This window comes from Loxodonta africana, chromosome 9 (assembly GCF_030014295.1).
Source record: "Loxodonta africana isolate mLoxAfr1 chromosome 9, mLoxAfr1.hap2, whole genome shotgun sequence".
Taxonomy (NCBI): domain Eukaryota; kingdom Metazoa; phylum Chordata; class Mammalia; order Proboscidea; family Elephantidae; genus Loxodonta; species Loxodonta africana.
In genome coordinates this window covers 30403374-30426664 of record NC_087350.1, presented here as the reverse complement: position 1 = coordinate 30426664, position 23291 = coordinate 30403374, and the positions used below count along the sequence as shown (strand labels likewise).

The 23291-nt window shown below is 40.8% G+C and overlaps 1 protein-coding gene across 8 annotated transcripts in view; it reads left to right on the top strand.

The window, feature by feature from the left end:
- LOC100656101 (transducin-like enhancer protein 4) overlaps positions 1-23291 on the top strand; it is a 162763-nt gene that overhangs the window by 18269 nt on the left and 121203 nt on the right. The gene's annotated exons all lie outside the window — the stretch shown is intronic.

The following is a 23291-nucleotide window of genomic DNA, read 5'->3' as shown; positions in this document are numbered from 1 at the left end:
GGCGTCTAAGAATTCAATGTGATACCTTTTTGCCTTCATCTGCCCCAGCCTAGGGGTCAGAACAGACCTTAGCTGCAAAAGAGTCCTCCTCCTGCTTTTTACTTAGCCTCTTGTTTGGTCAGAGTACATAGCACTGTCTTGGTCCAGTTCTGGCTATGTTGTAATAAACAAAATGGAAACCTGAATTTTCTAGATTACCCATGAGTCCAAAACATGGCTTTCTTTGTGTTTTTGAACGTGTGGACACGGATGAGTGTGAACCTAAGTTTTACTTTTTTTCCCCTGCAAATTCCTCTGTGCAGTGCTATGAATGTGGGTGACTGTTTGAGCGGCTTTTGATTTTTTGGGACATTGAACTAATTCAGAGCGTGGCTTATTACCTCTAAGTATGCCTACCTTGGTTAACCTCAGAAAAAATATTATAGTTAACCTAAAGTGGCCAGTAAAACATGGTGGCAATTCCACAGTTACTTGCTTGAACATTTTTTGGGTAAGTTGGGGAAGACAAAATGCTTGTTTGGGCTCCTTAATGAAGAAATTGTGTCCTGCAAAATTCCAGAGTGCCCTTAGTCGGCTTTAACTTTTATGTAGGTTCCGGGAATGTGGAGGTAACAATTTGGCAGCTCTGCTTCCTTGTAAGCCTTTTCCTTACACGTAAGAGGTGTCAGATTTAGGAGTGGCTGGAGGACTGGGTCAGGCAAAGTGCATTTATGTACAAAAACCTTGCTTTTGTAATATGGTGCTCATTTTCAAATGCTTGATGTGGCTGGCCCAGAAGGCCCGTAGTAAGGACTTACTTTAACTAGGTTTAAGCAGAGCTAACAGAAGGATTCTCTTATGATGTAAGATCTATCAAGATTCTTAGGCTATTTTGCATCAGTTTAGGATGCATATCGAAAAGTATTCAGTAAGCTCTCTTGTGGCTTTGGACCGTGAGATGGCACCCATGTCATTTTCCCAAGTTGGATTTATGAATCTCATTTTCCCTTTTCAATTTCACTTTTTTTTTTGGGGGGGGGAGTGCTTTTGTCTCTTTGTTTGAGGTTCATCCAAAAAAAAATTTCACCTTGCTAAATTGAAATATTTAGCTTCTCAAATTGAAACATGTAGAACTGGATTTGCAAAAGATAAGATTATAACCTAAACACTTACAAATGGAAAACACCTTAATCCTCATAAGGTTGCTTTATTCTTCTTCTGTTGAGAAGGTTACTTGATTAAGAGTAGTGCCAGTTACCTCATATGGAAGACAGAAGACTAAGTAGCTTGTGTTCTTTCACTCAACAAATGTTAACTGACCTCATAGTACGTGTGCAGGGTGCTTTGAGGGCTAGGGAGGTAGGAGAGGTAGAAGGCTTGCCTCCACGGGCATTCTTATCTTTCTGTGGCATTTGGACCAGTGTGAAATGATACAAGGCAGTGTCTGGTGATGGCACTGTTGTGACGTAGACCAAGGAGGAAGGAGTTTTTGCCGTGGGGGTGATTACTTAGGATGTTGTTGTGGAGAACCCCCTTGCTGTCAAGTCGATTCTGACTAGTGACCATATAGAGAAGATAGGGGCATTTTGGTGGAACCTCAGAGGAGGGGAGGGCTTAGGCAGTGTCTTAGCTACCGCAGTTGTTTGGTGCTGTAGAGTCAGTTCTGACTCATAGCAACTCTGTGTACAACAGAATGAAACACTGCCCGGTCCTGTGCCGCCCTCAAAAGTCATTGCTATGTTTCAGCCAGTAGTTGCTGCCCTGTGTCTGTCAGTCCATCTCACTGAGTCTTTTACTTTTTCGTTGAACCTCTACATTGCCAAGTGTGGTGTCCTTCTCCAGGGACTGGTCCCTCCTGATAACATGTCCAAAGTATGCAAGACAAAGTCTCACCATCCTCGCTTCTAAGGAACATTCTGGCTGTATTTCTTCCAAGATGGATTTGTTCGTTCTTCTGGCAATCCATGCTGTATTCAGTATTCTTCGCCAGCACCATCATTCAGAGGCATCAGTTCTTCTTCAGTCTTCCTTATTCGTTTCCAGCTTTTGCATGTGTGTGAGGCGATTGAAAATACCATGGCTTGCAGGTGCACCTTAGTCCTCAAAATGACTTTTGTTTTTTAACACTTTAAAGAGGTCTTTTGCAGCAGATTTGCCCAATGCAGTGTGTCTTTTGATTTCTTCACTGCTGTTTCCATGGGTATTGTGGATCTACGTAAAATGAAATCTCTGACAACTTCAGTCTTTTCTATGTTTATCATGATGTTGTTTATTGGTCTAGCTGTGAGGATTTTTGTTTTCTTTATGTTGAGGTGTAATCCATACTGAAGGCTGTGGTCTTTGTTCTTCACAGACTACTGCTAGTGCTAGTATAACACAAATACCATAAGTGGGTGGGTTTAAAGAACAATTTATTTTCTCACAGTTCTGGAGGCTAAAAGTCCAAATCAGGGTCTTGACCATGCTGATTCCCTTCTTGTCAGTAGTCCTGGGGTTCCTTGTTCTTGACAGTTGCCATGTGGCAACTGTCTTCCCCAATAAGTCTTCCTGCCTCTGTGTCTAATTTCTTTTTTTTTTAATAACTCGGAAGTGATGACCCACCCTGTACTAGCATAACCTTAACTGATTACGTTATATTAGATTGCATTATGGAAGGTGATTACACTACATCGGATTAGATTATATTCATAGGTATGGGGCTAGGATTCCATCGTGTCTTTTGAGGGGGATACAGTTCAGTCCATAATAGGCAGGAAGAAAGGAAAGGGAAAGATTCTACGTGGAAGCCATGGAGATAGGAAACTGCTGTGCATATTCAGGCAGCTGTTAGCAGTTCCACCTTGGTTGGGTGACAGAGGAGAGAGAATGGTTGTGATGGTAGATTTGGGATGGATTGTAGAAGACCTTGAATGCTGGTTACAGTGCGTGGGCTATTGAAAGAAAGCAGGAACGATGGATTAGACAGTAGAGCAGGGACCATGTCTATTTTGCTGATGTGCTGTATTCCAGCAGCTAACATGGGACTTGCCAGTTGGCAAATATTCAGTGAATGTTGGTTGAAATGATTTGAATGGGGAGGGACGGGGTTGAGATGAAGTCTTAACTATGGCAGCAGCAGTAGGCCTGCAAAAGAGGAATCCAACGTCACCTGGACCTGACAGTTCATTAGATGAAGGGTGTGGTACTGCATAGGGGTAAAGGCACTAAGACTGTGACCTCTTGCGCACCGGCAGCATTCTGGTGCTGTCGGAGGGGGGATCTTGGCTTCGGTTGTGCTGGGGAATGTTGGAGGGGAAACCTTGGTTTTTCTTGTGCTGGGGGTAGATGCCCAGGGAGGAAGGAGAGGTCGAAGGAAAGAGGAGTCAGTGAAAGTGAGTTTGTTTCTCTTGCTTGGTCTCATGACCTTGCTTTGTCTCTCCCTCCAACTCTATACTCCTGCCAAGAGCCTCAGGATTCTTTTTCTGCAGGATCATTATTTGTGCCTGTGTTCTATACCCAGACCACAATGGGCTTTTGCCAGGCAGCTCATTGTGGGCACTGGTTTTGGGAAGTTTTCATTTTAAGGAAGATGTTTGACCTTTGTGTGAGTGTATGAGAGAGAGAGAGTGTGTGTGTGTGTGTGTGTGTGTGTGCTGGTCATTTTGCTTGATTACTGCTCTCATCTTTATCTAGGCACGGTGGGAGTTTGCAGGTTATTTGATTTTTGCCTTTTCTCTCTTTAAAGGCATAAAAAAAAAAGGGTACAAAATCCTCAATTATTCATTCAGCCATTGGAACTGTTTGCTCCAGTTGTTTCATTATTTTTTTCCTTAGGTTTCTTTTTAATTCTTGTATCATTTGGCCAACAACTTTGGATAGGTCAGTGATTTTATATTCTTTTTTGTGTTGAGAAATTTCATGTAAACATGAGGCTAAGCCTGTAATTGTCGTGAGAAACTACTAGGTTTCAAAAGAAATAATTGTTCCTGTTGTTCTTTATGTCCCTGATGAGCTAAACACAGACATTACAACAGTCACTGTGAGTTGTAAGAGTGTGGTCAATTTTCTTTTTTTCTAATGTGGGGCAAATTTTGTATTTTAAACTTTTTTCCTCTTTGTAGACACTTGGCTACGAGTTAAGTGGCTGTAGTTGAGTGAGAATGGCAGTGATAGTAAGGAAAGTTAAGTAAACATGAAATTAAAAAGGCCATAGAGTACATGTTGGTAAACCAAAATATTGCTCAGTGGCGTAAAGCCACAGATCCATTCTAAAAAAAAAAAAAGCATGCGGAAATGTTTTGCTGTCTGTCATGCAGTCTGTTTCAACTGTTAGAAATATACGTTGCTTTATGGTTTTTTTCCCCCCAGTCTAACTGCAGCTTTTAATTTCCTTCATTCTACCCACACTCCCCCCACCCCATGTATCTAGTGCTAATTTGAATGTAGTGACATAATTGTCAACCATCAAAAGGAGCAGGTTAATAGTTGTATCAAGTTTGTTGTCTTAGGTGTGTTAATTGTCAGTTCTGAGCTGTTGCAAACTCTTGAGATCAGAACTCAGCAGTAGTCTTTGTTTTTTGGACGTTCAGTATAAGTTAAATTGAGGTCTTTAAAAAGTGGTGTTGTAATTTTTTTTTTCCTGAAAATGTAATATATTTATATTAAAGAAATTTTAGAAAGCCAAGGGAAAAGAATCACCCACAGTCCTAACCTAACTACTGACTAGGCCAATGCCAAAGGCTGAGACTTCATTGTGTTTCTACCATCTGTGCGGTGGTTGGTTTGGTTGGTGGGGAATCCTCCCCCCACCCCCGCCTTCCCCATTGAACACGCTGGTCCAGGTTCAAAGGACTATATGTAAAATTGTAAAATAAACATAAGCAGGTTTTTTATTTCTTTCCAAAGTACAAGAATTATATGATAAAATGAAATCTTAAGTCCTTAATATTACTTTGACCTTGGGAAATCATAACTTCCTGATTTTCGGTTCCCCATCCATAAACCAAGAAGATAGAACTGGATTGGTAGCTTTTATAAAATGCTGGTTCCCAGGCCCCCTAATCTAATTGAATCAGAATACCTGGGTATAGAACCTGGGCATCAGTATTTTTCTAAAAACTTCCGGGGCGATTGATTATAATGTGCAGCAGGGTTGAGAACCAGTGAACTAGAGCAGTGCTTCTCAAACTTCAGTGTGCATGCAGATCACCTGGGATCATATTCAAATCAAATTCTAATTCCACAGGTCTGGGGAGTGCTGAGAATCTCCATTTCTGACAATCTTCCAGGTGATGGCCATGCTGCTGGTCCACTGATCAGCTTTTGAGTAGCAAGGAGCTGCTTGGATGAGACCCCAGATTAAGGGTGTCAGGTTTGATGCCGTGTAGTATCTATGTAAGCTCTCATTGCTTAAGTTCCAGGGTCATGTATTTCTGAAACAATTTAGCAAATTGAATTCCACTAGTACCTTTTTTTATGTAATGTGGCTGAGCTCCTGCTGATGGTTTGTTACATTGCTACAGAGAAGAGGGGCTGTGAGTTATTTCCCTCTATCCTGCTCACTCAGACCCCAGGTGATTAGATACTTCGATTTTCACATTCTGTCTCCTTTCTTTTCATCTTTGGACTATTAACCTGCCCGTGTCTAACTCCTGAGCAGTGTTTTGGTGGTAAAGGAAAAAACATGACGAATATCTTGTTTCTCCTGAGACCACGTTTTCTGCAGAAAACTTAAAGATGAGGCATGCAAAACTCCAGGCAAGAAGTGTATTTTATTGTGGAGGAGGCACAGACATATTTAAGATGTAGCGTTTGTCATGTTATTCTTTAATCTTATCATTTGGTAGTTGCTTTTAGAAATTAGAATATCCTTTTTGTGATTTATGGTCCTTTTTTTTTTTTTTTTTTTTAGCAGAGCATCACACTAGCTAGCAGCATGATCTAGTGGGAAGACCCCTGGGTGGGCCTCTGAAGAGCTAATTTCAGGTCCTACACCTGCTCTTCAGTTATAACTGTGGACACTTAGGTTCTCTCAGTAAACCAGGCAGGGTGTCAAGGAAGGCACCATTGATTAGGGCTGTGTTGGAGAATTCTTTGTAGGATTGAAGGAATGTTGTTGTCACCTATTTAAAATCTGAGGCAAGAAGAAATTGAATTGACTTGTTGACAGTGGGTTTTTTTTTTTTTTTTTGAACGTTTTACTGTGGTTTAGATGAAAGTATACAGAGCAAATTAGTTTCCCATGCAACAATTTATACACAGGTTTTTTTTTGTAACATTGGTTGCAGCCCCCTCAATGTGTCAGTGCTCTTCCCCATTTCACCCTGGGTTCTCCCTTTTCTCTTCTTCTGGCCTTCCTGTCTCTTCCTACCGTCTGAACTTTGTTTTTCAACAGATACTACCTTTTTGGTCTCATATAGTTGATTGTTCTATGGAGCACGTTCCTCACTGTTGTGGTTGTTCACTTTATAGACCTGTCTATTGTTTGGGCTGAGAGGTGATCTCGGGAGTGGGTTCAGTTCCAAGTTCGAAGGGTGTCTAAGGGCCATAGTCTTGGGAGTTCCACCAGTCTCCATCAGACCAGTATGTCTGGTCTTTTTTTTTTTTTTTTTTCCCCATGGATTTGAATTTTGTTCTACATTTTTTGCCCTGCTCTATCCAGGAACTTTGGTTGTGGTCCTGGTCAGAGCAGTTGGTAGTGGTAGCTGGGCACCATCTAGTTCTTTTGGTCTCAGGCTAGAGGAGGCTGTAGTTCCTGTTGAACAGGTTTGGTTTTTTTGGTATGTAGGAGGGTTGCTTAAAACAGTGCTACTCAGTGTGATCCATGGAGTGGTGCAGGTCTGTGGACTCTTGTTAAGAGTAGGCTGTGAGATAAGGAGCTTGCACCAGAATGTAAACCAAACACTGCCTTCATGGAAAAAGCCTTTATCATTAAAAGCAAAGGAACAAACAAACCCAACAAGGAACTAAACAGTGTGCTTAGTAGTGATAGTTGATTTACAAGCTCCTTATCTTTTTGCTGATCAAAAGGTTTATCAGTTGCTTTATAAATGAATAGACTGAAATTGAAGTGCATAAAATAGTGTGTAACCTAAAAAAAAACAGACAGGTTAAAGTAGGATCAAACTGAAGATGGTATAAAAAACCCATTGCCCTCAAGTGAATTCTGACTCACAGTGACCCTATAGGACAGAGTAGAACTGCCCCATAGAGTTTCCAAGGAGTGCCTGGTGCATTTGAACTGCTGACCTTTTGGTTAGCAGCTGAACTCTTAACCATTATGCTACCAGGGTTTCCAAAGATGGTATAGACATTGTAAAATAGTTAAGTCAAGGCAGTTGACATAGATTTACAAGTAGGAAGCTGTGAGTGCTTTGATTAAGGCAAAGCTGGTTAAAATTCTGAGTACTTTTAAATTCTCCTCAATAACTTAGAGATTTTTTGTTTTTCACTTTTCACCTTCTGTCTAATGGACAGAACATGTTTCTCTAAGTCTCACATAGATGTTATTCTGTAGCCTTAAATTTGCAAGACCTTGGTAGTATCAAAGAAGTTTTAAAATTAAGTCTGACCACCCCCTCCTTTCCCCCCTTCCAGGCTGGTATTCTTTGCCCTTTGCTACTACTATATATAAATTTATTGGGTCCAGGGCAAGTGTCTGTTTACCAAGGAAAGAGGAAGAGAGACACTTAGCCAGGAGGGAAATATAAATACTGAGAATGTCTTTCTGGGGCACAGCGCAAGAAAGTGGAGAAACAGCAAATTTTCTGCATTGGGCCAGTGACCTCACTCCTCCTTTCAGTCAAGTAGGAGGCGTGGTCCTCTCGTTACTGTGCCAGCAAGTCTGATATGATACCCCCCTGGACTTCCCCCGCCCCCACACACACACTTTATACCTGTCCCCTGCATCCTCACGGGCCCTGCAGCCCTTTTCCTGTGTAGTATAAATTAGTGAGGGATGTTTTCTTAATTGAGAGACAGGAGGAGCCCTAAGCCTGAATCGATACCTAACAATACAGCCACTTAATTTGTAGCACTATCTAATCTCAGTCCTGTCTTAGCACAGAACTATTTACCTTAAGGGATTTTATTCATAAGCCTATCCTCATAAATATCTCTGCCAACCAATTATGGGGCAGCTGTTATTCTTCCCCCACCACTTGTCTGTCAGTCTGTTGAACTGTGGTGGCTTGCACATTGCTGGGATGCTAGAAGCTACGCCACTGATATTTCAAATATCAACAGGGTCACCCATGGTGGATAGGTTTCAATGGAATATCCAGACTAAGATATAATAGGAAGAAGGACCTGGCGGTCTATTGCTGAAAAAATTGACCAGTGAAAACCTTATGAATAGCAGTGGAGCATTGTCTGATATAATGCTGGAAGATGAGCACCTCAGGTTGGAAGGCACTCAAAAGACGACTGGAGAAGAGCTGCTTCTTGGAAGTAGAGTCAACCTTAATGATGTGGCATGACTCAAAATGAGAAAAACAGCTACAGACATCTGTTAATAATCGGAACGTGGAATGTACGAAGTATGAATCTAGGAAAATTGGAAGTAGTCAAAAATGAAATGGAATGGATAAATATTGATATCTTAGGCATTAGAGAGCTGAAATGGACTGGTGTTGACTATTTTGAATCAGACAGTCATATGGTCTCCTATGCCAGGAGCGACAACTTGAGGAGGAAAACATTGCTTTCATCATCAAAAAGAACATTTCAAGATCTATCCTGAAGTACAGTGCTGTCAGTGATAGGGTAATATCCATACATCTACAAGGAAGACCCATAAATATGACCATTATTCAAATATATGCAGCTACCGCTATTGCCAAAGATGAAGAAATTGAAGATTTTTACCAACTTCTACAGTCTGAAATTGATGAAGCATGAAATCAAGATGCATTGGTACTTATTGGTGATTGGAATGTGAAAGTTGGAAACAAAGAAGGGTTGGTAGTTGGAAAATATGGCCTTGATGATAGAAACAATGCCGTAGATCACATGAGAGAATTTTGCAAGACCAATGGCTTTCTCACTGCAGATTCCTTTCTTCAGCAACGTAAATGGCGACTATACACGTGGACTTCACTAGGTGGAATACACAGGAGTCAAATTCACTGCATCTGTGGAAAAGATGATGGCCAAGCTCAACATTATCAGTCAATACGATGTTACGCTGAAGCTAAAGAAAATGAAAACAAGTCCATGAGAGCCAAAATAATGACCTTTAGTATATGCCACCTGAATTTAGAGACCATCTCAAGAATAGATTTTACTCATTGCACAGTAATGATGAAAGACCAGATGAGTTATGGGATGACATCAGGGGCATCATACATGAAGAAAGCAAAAGATCATTAAAAAGATGTGAAAGAAAGAAAAGACCAAAACGGATGTTAGAAGAGACTTTGAACCTTGCTTTTGAACGTAGAGTAGCTAAAGTGAATGAAGTAAAAGAGCTGAACAGAAGATTTCAAAGGGCAGTTCTAGAAGACAAAGTGTTATAAATGACGTGTGCAAAGACCTGGAGTGAGGAAACCAAAAGGCAAGAACACTCTCAGCATTTCTCAACCAGAAAGAACTGAAGTAAAAATTAAAGTCTTCAGTTGCAATACTGAAGGATTCTATGGGCGAAATATTGAATGATGCTGAAGCATCAGAAGAAGATGGAAGGAATACACAGGTTCACTTTACCAAAAGCCATCATTTGACATTCACCCATTTCAGGTGATAGTATATGATCAAGAACTGATGGCATTGAAGAAAGGAGTCCAAGCTGCACTGAAGGCATTGGTGAAAAACAAGGCCCCAAGAATTGACACAATACTGATTGAGATGTGTCAACATTTGGATGCAGCTCTGGAGGTGCTCACTTGTTTATGCCAAGAAATTTGGAAGACAACTACCTGGCCAACTGACTATAAGAGATCCATATTTGTGACCCTTCAAAGAGGTGATCCAACAGAATGCCAGAATTATCAAACAATATCGTTAGTATCATATGCAAGTAAAATTTTGCTGAAGATCATTCAAAAGTGGTTGCACTAGTACATCCGTAGGTAACTGCCAGCAATTCAAGCCGAATTTAGAAGAGGTTATGGGACAAGGGATATCATTGCTGATGTCAGATGGATCTTGGCTGAAAGAAGAGAGTACGAGAAAGATGTTTACCTGTAAGGACCATACAAATTATGGATAACATCGTGAGGAATAAAAATGGGAATTCCTGAACACTTAATTGTGCTAATGAGGAACCTATACATAGACCAAGACGTAGTCGTTTGAACAGAACAAGAGGATACTTCATGGTTTAAAGACAGGAAAGGTGTGTGTCATGGTTGTATCCTTTCACCATATTTATTCAGCGTGTATGCTGAACAAATAATCTGAGAAGCTGGACTATATGAAGAATAATGTGGCATCAGGATTGGAGGAAGACTCATTAACAACCTGTGATATGTAGATGAAATAACCTTTCTTACTGATGAATATCAAAGACTACAGCTTTCAGTATGGATTACACCTCAACATAAAGAAAACAAAAATCCTCACAAGTGGACCAATGAGAAGATATTGAAGGTGTCAAGAATTTTATTTTACTTGGATCCACAGTCATCACCCATGGAAGCAGCAGTCAAGAAATCAAACACTGTTATTGCATTGGGCATATCTGCTGCAAAAAAACTCTTTGAAGTGTTAAAAAGCGAAGATGTCACTCTGAGGACTAAGGTGCACCTGACCCAAGCCATGGTATTTTTTGTCATCTCATATGCATGTGAAATGTGGCATATGAATAAGGAAGACCGAAGAATTGATGTCTTTGAATTACGGTGTTAATGAAGAATATTGAATATAGCATGGACTACCAGAAGAACAAACAAATCTGTCTCGGAAGAAGTACAGTGAGAATGCTCCTTAGAAAGAAGGTGAGACTTCATCTCATGTACTTTGGACATGTCAGAAAGAACCAGTCCATGGAGGACATCATGCTTGGTAAAGTAGAGGGTCAGTGAAAAAGAAGACCCTCGACGAAATGGATTGACACAGTGGCTGCAACAATGGGATCAAAGGATGGGCACAGGATCAGGCAGTCTTTCATTCTGTTGTACATAGGCTTGCTATGACTTGGAACCGACTGGACGGCACCATCCAACGTTATTCTTCCCATTGCATGGTTGTAAAAATGAACTCCCAAATAACATTTAGAGCTTTGCTTAAAGTCATGGTTCAGCTGGATTTGAACCTGGGATTTTGGACTCCACAGTTGTATTATTCACAACATCTGGTGTGTTTTCCTAAGCTTTTTTTTGTCACTTGAGTCTGAATTTTTCCGTAAAAAAACCTTGAAACCAGCCTGCTGATGACCCTACTTTAATAAATGGTAGCACTATAATCAGGTTTTACACGTTTCGTTCCATACTTCCTCTTATTGTCTGAGTCCATTGTAGCCACACATACTTAAAATTCTCCCTTTGTAGCATGCCTCATTTCCTTGTCTTCCGTGTCACTCTCCATCACTGTCACTCTCCATCAGACCCTACCTGTAAGGCCCTTACTGCTCTGCCGGCCCACTGGTGGACTCATGTGCCTGTAGCCTTTACCTTCTCTTTTTCCTTAAATGGGTTTACAGGAACTCAGGGTGTACTGTTCTATCTTTGTTAGGGCTTATTCTTTTTTTTTAATCTTTAGGTAGTCTTCTCTACTCCTGGAAATCCTGACCTGTATTCCCAAAAAATGGCTCTGTCCTCTTCTCATCTCCTTTATGTAGGTGATCTCATCCAGCCTCCTAAGTAGATGAGTCCCACATTCTCTCCAGTCCTCACCTTTCCTCTGAGACCACTGTATCTAACCATCTAGTCCTCTTTTCCCTTGAATGTCTCCCAGGTACTTTAAACTCAGCATGTCCCAAAATGACATCCTCCTCTACAAGCCTGCTCTTGGTCCAGTGATACCTATCTCAGGAAATGCCAGCACTATCCACCCAGTTTTTCAAGCCAGAAACCTGGAGACAGGTGATTGCTGCCTTTCTCTCACCCCTTAGCCACGCCCAGTCAATCACCAAGTCTCCTGGAATCTCCCAGGTAACTCCTGTATTTGTTTACTTCCATTCTAGCTATCTGATCATGGTAAATTATTTAACTACTTCAGTCTTCTTTATCTGCAAAATGGGTAGAAAACTTGTTAGGTGCCCTGGAATTGGTTCCAACTCATAGCGACCCTGTGTATGACAGAACGAAACACTGCCCAGTCCTGCGCCATCCTCACAATCATTGCTATGTTGGAGCCTGTTGTTGTAGCCACCATGTCAGTCCATCTTCTTGAGGGTCTTCCTCTTTTTTGCTGACCCTCTACCAGGCATGATGTCCTCCAGGGACTGGTCCCTCCTGATGACATGTCCAAAGTACATGAGTTGAAGTCAGTTATGAGGAGCGCTCTGGCTGTACTTCTTCCAAAACAGATTAGTTTGCTGTTCTGACAGTTGATAGTATATTCAGCATTCTTCACCAACACCACAATTCTTCAGCCTTCTTTGTTCGTTGTCCAGCTTTCACATGCATATAAGGTAATTAAAAATGCCATGGCTTGGGGAAGAAATAATGAAATAAAAGAGCTGAATGGAAGATTTCAAAGGGCAGCTTGAGAATGGAACTTGCAAAGACCTGGAGTTAGAAAACCAAAAGGGAGGAACATTCTTGGCATGTCCCAAACTGAAAGAACTGAAGAAAAAATTCAGGCCTCAAGTTGCAATATTGAAGAATTCTATGCAAAAAGTATTGAACGATGCAGGAAATATGAAAAGAAGTAGGAAGGAGTACACAGAGTCACACCAAAATGAATTGGTCGACGTTCGCCATTTTAGGAGGTAGCATATGATCAAGAGCTGATAATATTTGAGGAAGGAGTCCAAGCTGCACTGAAGGCATTGGGGGAAAAACAAAGCTCCAGGAATAGACAGAATAATTGATGGTACAAAACTAATCCTCTTAACATTGTTATTAGCATTAAGTGAAGTATCTGGCACCAAACGTAGCTCTCCATGAATGTTAGTGATGAGGGTGATCATCACCATTATTGTCATCATTAATAACCTGCTGCCATCTTTAAACTGACTCTCACCACGAGTAGTACAGTAATTTCCTAACTGTTCTAACTTGGGTGGAGGTAATCCCTCCCACCAGGCTCTTCTGGATTTACCTCTTCAGCCTCGTCTTACGCTATCATATCCTCTTTCACTTTCTTGGTTCTTGGAATGTGAATGTCCCACACTGGTCCAGTAGGCTCACCCTTCTTGGAATGGTCTCGCCTTCTTCCCTGCCCACCTCTCCTTTGTTTACATACTCATTTCATCCTCAGATACTCAGGGACGATTCCTGATCCCTCAGGTTTCAGGGTTTAGAGTCCTCTGTGAAGCATTTTAAAATACCCTGCAGTCTGTATTTTTTCAGTGTCTTAATTGCAAGATTATAGGTTTGCTAGATCTTGTCTTTGTTCTCCTACTATTTTCTGGGACTCTTAACACAGTGTGTGGCAGCATAGTAGAAAATTAATGAAAATTTGAGGAATTAATAAAAATCAGATGTTCTCTCCCCAAAGTCACTGTAATGACTCCATCCCGAAGGGTTTTCTTTCACCACCGTCACCCTTATATTTCTAGGGCTCCCCGTTTATCACCTAGGGCGTGAATTGCATAGAGCCTGTTACTGTACTTATTTTCATTTGACTTTCTCCCCCACTGGATTATAAACACCTTGAGGATACAATCAGTTCTGCCCTCACCCGTGTCTACCACAGCTACTAGCATAGAGGAGGAGTGAGTGAATGAGCCAGTGTCTGAAAATGTCCTTTTAAATGTCCTGAGTCTTGGGTGCAATGAAAATTCATCTTATTCCTCTTCTGAAATTATCTTTCATCCTCCATCCTTCCTCTGTGGTATGTTTAGTGGTTATAAATCTCTTGTATCCTTCCACAGCCATTTAAATGTAATCACTGGCAAAAAGGGAGGTGGAGGGCAGAAATGCATTGTAGTGTCTTGACCTCCTCTCTGATATTTTTCATAGCTTCCCTAGAAATTGTCCTTGATAGGTCTTTTCTGTCTTCCAAATAAAGTTCAGGTTCTTTTAGAGTGGCATTCAAGACCTTCCACAGACTGACCCCAGTGAACCCTTTCTGCCCTTATTTTCCACTCTGTTTTTTATTGCATGCATCCAATGCTCGGGTTTAATGGTTTCCAGTTCTGCCTGCACACTGAGAATCACCTGGGGAGCTCTATGATAGAATAGTGGAGTCTGGATTCTGCCCTCAGAGAATGTGCTTTAATTGGTCTGGGGTGAGGCCTGGGCGTTGGTGTTCCTGGAAGATCTACTAGTAACGCTAATGTAAAGCCAGGATTGGAAACCATTGACTCACTCAGTGTTTTTCCCATGGAATATGATCTCCTCTAAAACCTTTGAGAAGAAAGGGTTCCATAGTCAATGAAGTTTGATTAGTATGGCATTTTGTGCTCCTTCCCAAAGCTTTTCTAACTGAGATTATCAAAAACTTCTGAGATGTCCAACAACGAAGAAGCTAGTGTAACTTTGTTTAAGCTGCATGAAGGACATTTTATCAGGGAGCTCTTTATGCGTATTATACTTTTAATATCATCTGCAAAACTTGCCTAGAACATGCTTTGAGAGATGCTGCTCCCAGCTGCATCTCAGCTTTTAAATTATTTGTCCTTTCCTGTTCATCCCATCCAAACCAGACTTACCCCGTCCTAGGACTCTTTCTCTCAGATCCTCTATTTTTTCTTCTTCTTAGCACTTCTCAGTATTTGAAATTCCTTTTCATATGCTTGTCAGCTTCTTTCTGTCGCTCCATCCATAGGATGTGAACTCTGTAGCAACAGGGACCTTACTGAGGGCTTCCAACTGTGTCAGACGGGTCGTTCGCAGCTGGTGAAGCAAAATCGACCTGAATTTTTAAAATTTGGGCGAAGTGGAATAATAACAGAATGGGAAAAATTATGGGTTGAAGCCCTGGTATGGGAGACTCGGAAGAGGCATAGCAAGCACTTTCAGGAGCCTGATGCAGGGGGCTTGGATTATTGCCAGGAGTGTGGGGAGAGACACACATTCAGGTGGTAGTCAGCCACCATCTTTGAGTGGGGCACCGCTGTTTCCAGTGCTGTTTTCAACACTGCTGGTGGAAATTGTTGTTATCAGTGCACACGCTGCCCTTGTTTTCTACAGGGCTTCAACCTGTAATTTTTCCTGTTCTGCTTATAATTCCACTTTACCCACATTTAAAAAATTTGGGTCAGTTCTGGTTTCCGTTCGTCGGCCATGATTGAGCCGGGCAGAACTGGTTCAAAGCCCTGAACTTAATTGTCTTATTTATCCCCATGTCTCCATTCAGCACCCAAAATAGGCTCGACTCATAGTAGGTATTTCATAAATATTTGTGGAATGGACAAAAGCAATAAATAGATTCATGTTTTTGACTTTTTCTGAAGCACATGTGTTTAAATATTTTAAGCTGCCTGTACAATACAGTTGAAAAGCAACTTGAAATACATTTTAGAAGTAACAAGGAAAATGGGAGCACGAATAGATGATAGTAGTTTCCTTTACCTTTAATTTTCTCTACCTGTGTAGTGAAGTATTAAAGAAGTAAACAAGCAAAAGTAACTGTGTGTCTGATTATAGGTAAAATGTATTATTTTTTTTGATGATAGGGATCTCTTGGTCTGTAGTATGGGACTTTTTTTTACTTTGGTTTCTTAGCCACCCTGTGCCACATGGCTTCCTCCAGAGTGTGGGGATCCTGTCCATGTGACTCACTGAAAGAAGCTTGGGTGAGAAATTGGTGCATGGTAGTAGGCTTTTGTATGGGAGATAACCACACCAACAGCAAAAGCCACAAAAAACAGGCGCGGCATTAGTAGATTCTAAGTCAGAGCTTCTACTTATTAGAACTTTCTTACGTTAGAGTATTCAAACAGATATCAGTGATGTTGAGGAGGGAGGGGATTGGTGTATCAGAATCCATGCATGAGATCCTAATTCAGGTTACCTGATGCCCGGGTATGAAGTGTGAGTGGTGCTACAGCAGTTCATGGACCTTGTTTGAAAGGGATTTGAGTGGCATGATATCTTTAGGTGTCATGCTGCAGCTGTCTCCTAGGCTTCCCAAATCTGGCTCTGACTGCAAGTTTTAAACGGGATTGATGTGTGTGAACCGGTCTGCACATATTGTAGTATGTATGAATCCAGTGATTCACTAACACTCGAATCGTTAGGAACTGCTCTTTTACTTCTGTGACAACAGTGAAGCCATCCCCTGGCTGGAGTCCTTCCTTGGGCTGCTTGTAATCATCAGATTGGTTCACTCAGGAGGTACCATTGTAGAGATTTATTCTGAACTCCACATACCAGGGGCCCCCCAGTGTGCCGTCTACAAATACCCTGGATTCCAGTGGGTCGGGTGAATGGCAATCTGATGTAAGCAGGTATGTCATCTCAGGAAGGAGGTTGACCAACATTTTCATCATACTTCTAAAATAATCCTTTGAAACACATTCTGCCAAGGTTTCAGAATAGAAGCTGTTATCTTTTACTGACCAGCCAGGGGTTGTCCAGAGTGAATTTGCACTACCTTTTGTTGTCCACTTTGATTATTATTCTTTTTGAGAAGCATGGTATCCTAAATGCCAGAAAGATGTGTGTATTGGGAAGGTAAACCAAATCAGAGTAGAAGCAGGTCTTCAAGATGGATATTCCTTTATGGTTGATGTATTGATGTATTCTAACTCTTCCCCAGCAATTTTAGCATTCCTGTAAAAGAGTTAAGGAGGGTCTAACCACCTAACCTGAACCACCCATCCTGAACTGCAGTTTCATCTGTTCATTCAACAAGCATATATTGAGCGTCTTCTTTACCAGGCTCTGTTTTACGCATTGGGGATCTAAACAGAGATCTCTGCCATCACTGAGCCTGCATTTCCTAGAACCTTGCTACTCAAGGTGTGGTCTTTGGACCAGCAACACCAGCATCATCTTGGACTTTACTGGAAGTGTAGACTCTCAGGCCTCACTCCAGTCTGGATTTTAACAAGATTCTCAGGTGATTAACATGCACATTAAGTTGGAGAAGCTCTGCTCTAGTCCATGTAAGCAGAAATCTGTATGAGATCATTTCCGATGATTATAAATACTGTGAAGAAAAGGCTATATAATAGGCCAGACAGTGATTGGGAAGAGGGAGTAATAGAGGATGATGAGTGAAGGTGTCTGAGGAGGTGCCCTGTGGGCTGAGACTTAACGTATTGTGGAAGTGAGCCATGGGAACATCTGAGGAATATGGTTCCAGGCAGAGGGGACAGCAGGTGCCAAGTCTGGGAAAAGGGTTGTCTCCTCAGCCCTTGCCAGTGCCCTTTTTCCTGTTGGTGCCAGGCTCAGACCTGCTTCTCCCACTCCCTGCTCAAGCCAAACGGGCCCACGGATCCCCTCACTGCCATGCTTGGACCTGGTTGGTAGCTGACGTGTATGGCAGAGTGGAGTGAGGGCAAATAGGAGATTGATAAGAGCTTCATCATAGCCAGGAAAAACCTAAAGGGGCAGAAGGATGTTTTGGCAGTGACGCCTTCCAGGAGTTGTAATTTTATGGAATTGAGAGGAAGGAGGAGACCAGTAGCAGCCATGTTGGAAATGAAAAGAGGGAAGGAAATGCAGAGGAATGTGGATGAAGATGGAGATTTGTTGAAAAATGGAGATAAGCAAGAAGTAAACAGCCAAGGAAGCCTTTGGCCCAAAGTAAAAGGATAGACTGAAAAATACAGCATGGCCCTCGGTGTACAAAAAGTGGCTAATGTTTCCCTGGAGATAGGCATCCTTGAGGAAAACTTGGTAAAAGACTGCTAGTCTTTTCTTTTTTTTCTCTTGTTTTATCCCAATATCCAGGGTTCCTCTGTCCTGAGGTATTGCTACATCATTTTGACCACACGGATCGTGTTGGGAAAAATGAAAATAAATGGTTTCTATCTCTTTTGGGCACAAGAAATATCTGTCCCCTCCCCCATGGTTGAGTATGAAAATGCTTAATTATTAATCAGCATTCTAAGATACCTGTACATTTATACCAATAGAAAAGAGTAAGGCAAAAGAAAAAAAAAAAAAGAGGCAGGGCAGGTAGGAGTCAAGGGGAAAGAGAATGGGAGGGAGGGAAGAAAGAAGGTAAACAAATCAGAATGTAAAACAAAGATACACAGATGAGAAGGGAGTAGCAGGGCCTGCTGTGGCCAGGCAGAGCAGTGCTGAGGAGATGAGTATTTGCAGCGGTTGGGTATCTTAGGAACCCAGTTCCTCTACCAGCTCCACCTTGTTCCCTGAAGGCTGAAGTTAAGCTCACAAGAGAAAGTAATTTTCTTTCCCTACTCCCACTGCCATCCCACCTTCTCCTCCCATCTTTTTTTCCATTCCCTGCCCCCCCGCCCCTCCCCTGTGGTGGAGTTGAGTAGAGCAGCCATAACATGGGTTACAGTGTTTTTCACACTTAAGAACTAAAATGATTTGACCTTGTGTGAGTAATTGGACATCTAGCACGATAATTGTCACTCTCAACCTTGATAATGTATGGCTCTCTCCATCACTCCTAACATTTGGAGCCGTATGTAAACACAATAGCCAGAGCCCAGAAGAGATATGTGGGATACCAGGCATCTATCTAGGATTTCTTTTAAAGAAACACCTTTAGAAGAAGCTGAAGGTTAAGAATGAGAGGAAGGGGCTCTCATTTTTAACAGCTGTAAAAATGCTTCAGTGAAATAAAGCTTTACTTTTGGGGACTGATGGGAATAGTTTCTATAAACTGTAGGTCTCTTTGGGAAAGACATTGCCTTGCATTTTCCTACCCCAGCACCACAAACAGTAGCACACGTTATATCTTGTTAGGACAAATGAGGTGCTTCAGTGTGTTCAGTTAACTGGGCTGTTCACTGGAGACTTTATGGCACACTTAGTAAGATAGCATAAATATGAGTTTAAAACACGAAGCACACTGATTACTGCTGTGGCGTTACCATCAGTAGCACCATTGTTTTAGTTAAACTCCATGAAGGCCACAGAGTGGTAAAAAATTTGTTGAATATTGGCAGTTTCATATGTCTCAAGGTTAGGAATTGAGCACCCCCTCCACAGTGCCTCTTTCTCATTGGAGGAGGTAGGATAGGAAGGGCTTTTAAAAACCATGGTAATAATTTGCAAAAAAAGCTCTCGGAAGTTTGAATCAGTCCTAAACTGATAGGTGTCCTGTTAAATTGTTTCTGATCATCTTATCACTTTATATTATTGGTTTATTAAAGCATTGCTAAATATTTTGTGCAAAATAAGCACCTAAACTAAAATAAAACTTAGCCATCCGGTTTGCCAACTCACCAGCAACGCTGACAATGCTTTTGGGTCTGAATCTGCTCCAAGCCTTGTTCCAGGCTGGGATTTTTTTTTTTTTTTTTAAGTGCACATTAAAATTAGTTTTATCCGTTACAGTTTTTATCTCTTTTGTAAAGTTGAGTTTTGATGACAAGGTGAAAATTGAGTTGGCAGTTTAGAGGAAAAAGTACCTCGAATATATTTCTCTTTTATGATTAGTCTCGATTTTTATGAAGTTGGGAAGAATTTCTCAAGTCCTCTGGCTTTTCCATCTAAGGGCAGGCAGTATCAGTTCCAGAAGTTGTGCAATTTCCACAGAAATTTGCAACAAATCAAAATTATTTTTCGATTGTAATAAAAAATTGCGATGTTGGTTCTGTATTGAAGTAAGCATGGAAGGCGAGGATTGTGAGATTTATTTGTACTTATTCCAGAAAAGGATTTAGGAATTTTTCTCTTCCCTCCCCCTGTTAAAGTGTTTATATTTAACAGGTAAGTATATATCCTTGATCAACATTGAATAATAAAATAGATTCATCTTTAATATTTTTTTTCCTGAGACTGTAATTGCTTATTTGCATGTATTTATTTATTTGTTTTGGGAGGTCTGACTTTTGAAATGGGTTCCTAGCAATAGCTTGTTTTTATTTTGTTTCAAGTAGTCTCTATGTAGTAGTAGTGCCTCTGTTTTGATGAACAACTGAAAAGGGCTAACATTTTTTTAAACCAGCAATCACTTGTGATACATCTCTGATTACTAACAGAAAGTTACTGGTATTTTCTCTCCAGGTTATTATGTTGTTAAAATAAAATCTTTTTAATTTTTTAAAGGAAAGTAAATAAGCGGTTGTATTCTAAATAAAAATTAGATTTTTATTACGTTAGGACCATTTGAGGGGGTGTGATTGAATGCACGTGTAGGCTTACTAGGTTTTCATCTTACTTAGCTGACCAGTGTCGTTTGTCATATGTGATAAAATAGATATTAGGTATTGTGCACTTGTTATTCTAACCATTTAATTGTGGCATTCTTTTCAACGTATGCCATTGCTTTCTCAGGATACAAAGCAGTTAATAAATTTTCCAATGACTTTTTAGGTGGAGAGTGAAGAAAAAAGTGATGAAAGGTTCTTCTCAGTGTTTTCCTGTTTAATTACTAACTGGTCATGCTACTACTAGTCTGCGCGTCCGTCGCCGCTTTAGAGTTATGGCGGGTGGGTTCCTTGGTATTCAGGTGCCAAATGTTGAGTGCATCGCTAAGGACTTTTTGTAGAATGCCTTTAAAAGAAAAAAAAAAAAAAAAAAAACCTTTTTCTAAAATATTTTGCCCCAACTCTTCCTTTGGGGTGGGGTATCATAATTTTTTATTGGTTCTTTTTATTGGAGAGTGGAGTAAAGGTGGGGGATTAGAGGAGGAGGAGAAAGAACCATAGTCGCCAGTAGAAAAATATTATGTGTGGACCTTTTTACTTATTTTATAAATGAATGTCTTGATGGATAGAGGAAGGCAACAGAGGTATCAAAAACTGTCAACGTATGACAAATTGTGGCCACAAAAATGATCTTTTTGTTATATTTTCACATGACCAGTTGTCCTTTATTGGGACCAGTAATGGTATTTTAGAATATCATGGACGTCTAAAGACACAGTTTAGCAATCTCCATAAAGCATCGAATACCGTTATAATATCCAGTAACCCTAACAGCAGTATTTCAGAATCTGTTCATGTTTAAATAGGATATCTGTGAATGTACTTGCTCAGGGATGCATGACCCACATCACCTATAAATTTGATTGGAAGCTACAATGCTGGCCTAGACTGGTGGATAGCAGATTAGAGCCCTGATTAACCATGTGATTCAAAGACTGGGAATATATTGTCTAAGCAAGACTCATCAGACGCAATCAGAATTTCAAGTGGTCAGATGAAATTCAAATGTGTACCATAGCTTTTCCTCCCCTAGTGCTTTTCCTCCTACGTTGCCTTTTTTCCCTCCTGTCTTTCCCCAAAGCTGAAAAATACTTGTTTGATGAATCTGCTCCTTACCCTAAAGCTGTCTGTCTGTTATTCATCAGAAAGCAGGTCGCAGTTCAGTGAGCAGAAGAAAAGATTTTAATAGAAGCTGTGCCAAGGGCTGTAATGCATCATTTTAGGGCCCTAATTACATTACAATGACAAATATCAATGGTGACAACAGCAATAACCTACATCCTTTAATGGCTGTGCTGGAAAAGGAGTTTGGGCCCCACGCCATTAGATTAGACTCAGTTTCAAAACATAGGCCATTAGAAGTGTGTGTCCACAGTATTATTGGTTGATCGCTGAAGCCCAGTGGAAAGGCCTGTAAATAAATGATGCCTCCCCAAAGCTGGACCCTATGGGACAAAAGAGGCAAAATTAGATGACCATGGAAGCTGCCGTGTTTCCCAGGCAACTTTAGCTTTCAAAGTGAGGAATGACCTGCTTAATTTTATGAAATCACACACAGACACCCCACCCTCCCCTGCTGCCAATTAGCCTGACCAGGAAAATCCATTGGCATGACAACTTAAAGAAATTAAGAAGTCTTAAACAAAAGGAAACCTTAAAAAAACAAACTAAAAAAGTTTGGAAGGTTTCCTTCCTTCTTTTTCTGTTATGTCTGAGTGTAAACATAACGTGAATTGGTAAAAAAAAGGTTTTCCTTTTAAAATTAATTTTTAAGAAAGTGTAGAGCCTCCCCCCGCCCCCCACCCGGTTGCTTCAACTTAAAATAGGCTAGGTCCAAAATGAAGGCGCAAATACCCTTTGGTCTTTATTTTGCCAGTTGAGTAAGTTTCCTTAGAGTAGTTTTTATTGCCTAGATTATGTAGACAAACTAAAGAAGTCAGTTTTCTTATGTGCCCACACATTTTTCAACCCTCCTAGCAAGGGACTCTTTTATTTATGTAAACAACATAATGAGGAAAATATGCTTGGCAGATGGTTCTAAGCATTGGAATCATCAGTTTGGTCTGCCCCAAAGTGTCTCATTATCTTTTATTCTCTCCCCCTCCACCTCTTCCTACAAAAAGCTTAACAACCAAATGCCTTTGAGACCCAGCGCTTTCAGCTTGGTGAATGCTCCTCTATTTTCTTAGCTCACCCTGGAATTTTACCCCATAACCGCTGTGGTATGTTCGTCCAGGTGGGGAGTGGTTTGGTGATTCCCATTGCAGCTTTTCATGGTGGTTTAAGCATTCTTAAAGGATAGCTAAATGCTCCATGGGGCCAGTGCAGTAAATTAAATCAGGTCAGCACAGTTGGGTCCTTATTCACGGATCCTCATTGGTGCTGGGTTTTTGTCCACCCTCTGAAGAATGCAGGCTGGACTGGAAAGCTTCGTTTTGAAAACTACATGGTGAATTTGTTTTTTGTTGGCTGGCAGAGTTTTTAAGGAGCTGGCATTTAAAAGATTGCATAGCTGGAAAGTCGAAAGGGTTGCTGATGAAAGAAGGAAGCCTAGATTGCACAAGTAGAGGGTGGCTGTCATTCTGGTAATGACTTAGCAAGAAAAAAGAGCATTTCTGTCCTCTTTGTAAAATAAGGAACTGACCCTGGATGGGATTTATTTTAAGAATGTCTCAGGAATAGTAATTGCTTTACTTTTTTTCTGCCCCTCTACACTTCTCACCCCTGATTTTCCCCTCCCCATCATTACAGTATAAGCCAGTTTGTATGTATGTGTATAAACAACTATGTGTTCACCTATTACATATCAAAGTATATAAGGCGCCATCTGAAAACACAAATTTAGGCTAAAGTTGGTAAAGCTTTGGGTAGCTTTTTAAAGGAAACCTGTAGTGGTGGCTTTTTTTTTTTTTTTTTTTGAAACTTAACTGTAGAGTCCTATTGGTGTAAAAATTCTGTGTTGCCAGAAATTACTAGAAAATACACT